The sequence below is a fragment of the Dermacentor variabilis genome, chromosome 7, assembly GCF_050947875.1.
Source record: "Dermacentor variabilis isolate Ectoservices chromosome 7, ASM5094787v1, whole genome shotgun sequence".
Lineage (NCBI taxonomy): Eukaryota > Metazoa > Arthropoda > Arachnida > Ixodida > Ixodidae > Dermacentor > Dermacentor variabilis.
Window position 1 is genome coordinate 176,601,662 of NC_134574.1, and position 6,084 is coordinate 176,607,745.

At 55.2% G+C, this 6,084-nt stretch overlaps 1 pseudogene; it reads right to left on the reverse strand.

The window, feature by feature from the left end:
* Nucleotides 1-2,942: 2,942 nt before the first annotated feature.
* On the reverse strand, nt 2,943-4,986 carry LOC142588531 (uncharacterized; annotated as a pseudogene).
* Nucleotides 4,987-6,084: the final 1,098 nt, after the last annotated feature.

The window sequence follows — 6,084 nt, forward strand, 5'->3', positions numbered from 1 at the left end:
CGTACTTTTCGTTCGTCTAGTTTTACCGCTCGCAGTACGCGCTCAGCCTCCCTGCAGATTTGCCCTTTGGCGAAGTTTCGCACCGCCTGTCTTGAGTCACTCAGCACCGTGTGGCAGTCTGCGTCGGCGATGGCCAGGGCGATGGCTAACTCCTCCGCTTGCTCCGCTTCGGTGCTTCTCACGCTCGCTGCCGTCCTCGTGGCGCCGGTTGACGCCTCTATGACGACCGCTGCGAAGGCGTTCCGTTGGTATTCGGCCGCGTCCACGTACCGCGCGTGTTCGTCGTTGGCATGCTGGTCGATGAGAGCCTTGGCCCTCGCCGCTCTTCTTCCCTTGTTGAACTCGGGATTCATGTTCCTCGGTATGGGGTCGATTCTGGTCTGGCGTCGGACCTCTTCGGGGACGGGGAGCTTCATCTCCACCTCGTTCGAGCGTCTTATTCCCAGATCGTCCAGTATCTTCCTCCCGGCTTTGGTCATGGACAGCCGCTCCAGTTGAGAGGTCCGTTGCGCTTCGGCTATTTCTTCGAGCGTATTGTGTAGCCCGAGTTGTAACAAGCGGGTCGTGCTTGTGGACTCGAACAGGCCCAGCACTGTCTTGTACGCTCTTCTGATGAGCACGTTGATTTTGTTTCGTTCGTGTTGCACCCATCTGTGGTAGGCTGCAACGTACGCGACGTGGCCGATGATGAAAGATTGGACGAGCCTAATTAGGCTCTCCTCTCTCATGCCAGCCTTTCGGGAAGTGACTCGTTTGAGGAGTCGAATCGCGTTGGCTGTTTTTGCCTTGAGACGGGTGATGGTTTCGCCGTTCCTTCCGTGCTTTTCGATGACCATGCCTAGGATCCTAATTTTGCCGACCTCGGGGATTACGTTGCCGGATTTGGTCACGATTCTGATTTTTTCGTTTTCGCGTTGTCTAGTCTTGCCTCTGCTGTATTTGGTAGGTGGGAGTATGAGAAGCTCCGATTTGCTCGGCGAACATCTCAGTCCGGTGCCTTCCAGCTGGTCTTCTATTGCGTCGACGGCGGCTTGCAGCGCGCCCTCGATGTGGGCGTCGCTGCCACCGGTCACCCATATCGTGATATCGTCCGCGTAGATGGTGTGCCTGACGTCTTCGATGCACCCGAGCTTTTCGGCCACTCCGATCATTACCAGGTTGAACAGCATTGGCGAAATGACCGATCCCTGTGGTGTTCCGGTGCTCCCGAGCTTCTTCTCTTGCGTCTGTAGGTCGCCTGCTCGTAGCTCGACGGTCCTGTCCGTGAGGAAGTCCTTGATGTAGTTGTAGGATCTTTCCCCCATGTTGAGCTTGGAGACCTGGGACAGAATCGCCGAGTGTTTCACCTTATCGAAGGCGCTCTGCAGGTCGAGCCCTAGGATGGCTTTGTTGTCGCGGGCGCTGCCGCCATCATCGATGATTTGGTGTTTGAGCTGCAGCATCGCGTCCTGCGTGCTGAGATGCTGTCTGAAGCCGATCAAAGTGGCCGGGTACAGCCCTTCTCGTTCCAGGTAGTCTTGCCACCTGTTGAGCAGGACGTGCTCCAGCACCTTGCCCACGCAGGACGTGAGCGAGATGGGCCGGAGGTTATCCGTGTCTGGCGGCTTCCCCGGCTTGGGGATCAGGATGGTCTTGGCCGTCTTCCACAGCTTTGGCAGCGCTCCCGCTCTCCAGCACTTGTTGTAGTATTGTGCGAGCTTTTCAATCGAGCCGTCATCGAGGTTCTTGAGCGCCTTGTTCGTGACGAGGTCCGGGCCGGCTGCCGACCGGCTGTTGAGGTCGTGCAGGGCCGCGCGTACCTCCTCGACGTCGATGTCACGATCGAGGTTCGCGTTAGGCAGGCCGCTGTACAGCGCGTGTTGTTCGGTAGGTGTAGTCGGCAGGTATTTGTCGTTAATGCGCCTGGTGACTTCGTCGACGCCGTGTGCTGAGACCGCCCGATGTATGAGCTTGGCGAGTCCCTTTGGTGCGACTTGGTCTTCGTTTCGTCGAGCAGGTGCCGCAGTAGGTTCCACGTCTTCCCGCTATGCATCTGCCCGTCTGCCGCGTTGCAGATCTCGTTCCACTGTTGCATGCAGAGAGCGCGGCAGTGATCCTCGATCGCTCGGTTCAGCTCCGCCACCTTCTTTCTCAGTCTGCGGTTAAGCCGTTGTTTCTTCCAGCGATTTAGTATCGACTGTTTGGCCTCGATGAGATGCGCAAGCCGGCTGTCTACTTTGTCGATCTCCGCGCCCGTTTCAATCTCTTTGGTCGCGTCGCGTACGCTCTTGGTGATTTCGGCCGTCCACGAGTCGATGTCTTCGATCTCGTCGTCACCGTCGCTCTTCTGGCTTCTGGCGTCTCGAAAGGCATCCCAGTCTATCCATCTGTGTGTTTTGACGCTGGTGTCGTTGTGTTCCGGTATGCCGATTTCCACGATGGTGTGGTCGCTGCCTAGGTCGATCCCCGTGTTTCTCCAGGTGATCGCGCCCCGGATGTCGTTCTTGACGAACGTGAGGTCTGGAGTGGTGTCCCGGGACACGGAGTTACCAATTCTCGTCGGATGTGTCGGGTCCGTGATGAGGGTGAAGTCGAGTTCCGTGGCGTCTTGGTACAGGTCGCGGCCCTTTGCTGTGTACTTGTTGTAGCCCCAGGCAGGGTTCATCGCGTTGAAGTCTCCGCACGCGATCAGGGTGTTACGGCCCGCTGCGGTGCTGGCTCTGTGCAGTAATGTCTTGAATCTCTGTTTTCTCTGAGATGGCTTGCTGTAGACGTTGAGCAGAAATATGCTTCCTTTTCTCTTCTTGCCAGGGATGATTTCGGTCAGTGTGTGCTCGATCTTGAGATTGCTTTGCAGCTCATGTTCGACGAACGTGAGTCCCTTCCTGACCAGGGTGCACAGGCCTCTGCCGTCGGGCGGTCCCTTGTGCACTCTGTAGCCGGGGAGGGACGGTGCGTCGGTTAGTGTCTCTTGTAGTAGTATAACGTCTGGCTTGCGCGCGGCATGTACGATGTGCTGTTGGATGACTGCCTTCTTCCTTCCGAAGCCGCGACAGTTCCACTGCCACGCGGTTACACCTGCTGCTGCTGGTGTTGCGTTGGCGGCCATGATTGCGTTGCCGTGTACGGGGCTCCCTGGTTGGGTGGATGATGCGCGAAGAGGGGCGCAAACGTCGGGTGGCCTACCATCGGCTGTAGGGTCCTTTCGATGTAGGCGAATCTGTTCGTGTTATCGGCTCGGTAGGTCTCCATTGTTTGTTTCAGTGCTGTCACTGCTGCGATGTTTGTCGTGATTAGCTGTTCGAGTTTGCTGAATGTCGCTTCGAATTTCGCTTCGAGGCTGTCGATGCGATCGTTTTCTGTTTGCGTGTGCGTGGCCTCGATGGCTCGCTTCTTCGGTGCCGGTTCCTCTATGGCTTTCTCCTGGATGTTCGTTGTCGTTTCCTCGGTCTTGCTTGTGCTTGGCGTGGGTCTCTGTAGAGGCTCGTTGTTGCATAGCAGCAACTGACGAATCTCGGCGATCTCTTTCGTGAGGTTGTTGATGGTCGCTCGCAACGCCGCGTTTTCGTGTCTTAGGAGCTCATTTGCCTCCCGGACCTTATTAATATCTTCTTTCTTCGTGGTTTCGGTGATTTTCTGCACGTTCCTTATGTTGTTTCCTTTCGCTGCGTCGACCCAGCTCACTCGCTCACGTGACGGTGACGTTTTCCTGCTGAGGCTTCTCTTGCAACAACTGCTGTCTCTGGATTTGGGCGCGCGGTTTTCCGATGGGGTCCTTGACTTTCGCGCAGCTGGCGGCTTGTCCAGTGGCGGGAAATCGCTCTCCGACAGCAGCTGGCGTTCGGCCTGTCGGCGCTCCCATTGTCGCTTGCGCACTACGTAGGGGATCTTGTATTTCGCCTTGCACGTTCGGTCTCCGGTCGGGTGTTCGCCTCCGCACAACTGACATTTTGGGGTACAGCGATGGTCTTCTGTAGGGTTCGCGAGTCCGCAGGCCAAGCACGTCTTGATTGTGGGGGTCGGGCAAACGTCCTTGCGGTGTCCCACTCGGCCGCACTGCTGGCAGACGTCGATCTGTTTCTTGTAGAGGCGGCACGGAATCAGGGTGACTCCGTATCGGACAAAGTTCGGTACCTTGGGCCCCTGGAACACCACAATCGCAGTGGTCGTGCTTCCAATCCTTTTTGAGGCCACTGCTAGCGGGTTCCTCTCGTTGACGATCTTTCTATCTAGCTCTTCGGCGCTCGCGTCGATGGGGATGCCTCTGATGACGCCCTTCACGGTGTCGTGAGGTGCCGTGCGATATGCGCTGACCTCGTAGGGTTTGCCTTGAATGGATATTTCCTGGATTTTAGCGTACCTTGCCGCGTTAATTGTCTTCGTTCGGTGTACTTACGACCATGATGTTCTGTTGTGTGTTGGGGCAGATGGTGTCCGCGGCGCTTTCCTCGCTCGTGATCTTGGCCGCAGCGAGTATGGCCGCAGCGACGGTGGTGGTGCCGGTCTTGACGATGTCCAGTCCCCCTCTGGGTCTGACAACTATCTTGGTTTCTTCTAGTGGCATGGCTGGCATGCGTGCTGCCTTGATGGCCGAGGCTCTGACGTTCTTGTAGAATTTTGACCTCGTGCTTGTTTGACACCCGCCGGGTGCGTCGGGCTTGCCGCTGGCGGGGGTCCGCTGGCGCAGCCTCGACATGCGTTCCCCGCGAGCGTCCATCCGGCGTCGCTGTGGTATTCCTCGGGTGATATCTCTGTTCCCTGAACTTGAACGCACATGTGATTGTCCACGATCATTGTTGTTTCAGAGGGCGCCTCCATCTCGGAGCTGACGAGTGGCAGCCGCCGAGGTGTACGGCAGGCCGCTGTCGGTGCGACGGTGTTGTTGGGCCGAGTGTCCGCGGAACACGCCTAAGCCTAGCAATCCTCCGCACGGCGGCAGTAGAAGCAGTCACGAAATATGGCAAAGCACCTCTGGGGTCAGCTGGTATCGGTCGATGCCGCTCGCCTTCACGGACACATTGGTGCAAGCAAAACATAATCTTAATCCATAAGGAATGAGACGCCAAAGACTTGAAAAATTATAGACAGATCAGCTTACTGTCCGTTGCCTACAAAGTATTTACTAAGGTAATCGCAAATAGAATCAGGAACACCTTAGACTTCTGTCAACCAAAGTACCAGGCAGGAATTCGTAAAGGCTACTCAACAATAGGCCATATTCACACTATCAATCAGGTGATAGAGAAATGTGCGGAATATAACAAACCCTTCAGTGGCATAGCCAGGGGGGCAGGGGAGGTGGGGGGGGAATTATGGGGCTTCAGCCCCCCGCCCCCGAAATTTTTCCGTGGTGTCATTCACCGCCGACCAAAACAACCTCCGTCGCCAGAAATCAAGCTGGATTTTGTCTAGAATGTCTTTTTCACGCTCGAAAAGGCATTTCAGCGCGAACATTGCGAAATCGTGCTGGATTTTGCGGCAACGCCCATGCACCGGGAGTCACATAACGCACAGAGCCTCATCCGAGCAAAAGTTCAAGGGCGTTTTGATGGCGAGCGAGCTCGTCGCACATCTCGCGGAGGCCGCGGAATCTACGGAGCGCATAGATTTCAATTCAGAAACTTTATGGGTATAAAAATCATATAAACTTTTGATGTAAAAGGTGCATTGAAAATTACAAAGTCGTGCTTTATTAGGTTTTAAATTCCGGAACATTGGAGGTTTAATGTTATAAACATATGACGCCAAAGGTGGATGGCTTCTTTAAAGTCGCACATCGGACCATACAACTAGACAAGCCATACGAACACACTATCAGACAAGTTGACAAAGCAAACAGCGAGGTCCGACGAGACGAAGGATTGTAGTGGTCCATTTTTGCCGCCATGTCACAGAAAAGAATATCAAGATTTTTTTTTTCGCCTGTGCCAAAGCATCCATGTCAGGACACCAAAGCCAGGAAAGGTAACTACGTTCGTATTTATTTTTCTTTTTTGATTTTTATTCGCGAGGACACATTGAGCCTCTTCAATTTTTTTTTTTTCCTCGCTACCCGCGGGCTGCCAGAAGAGTCAGCCAGAGCGCACGCGCTTTTCTCGTGTTGCC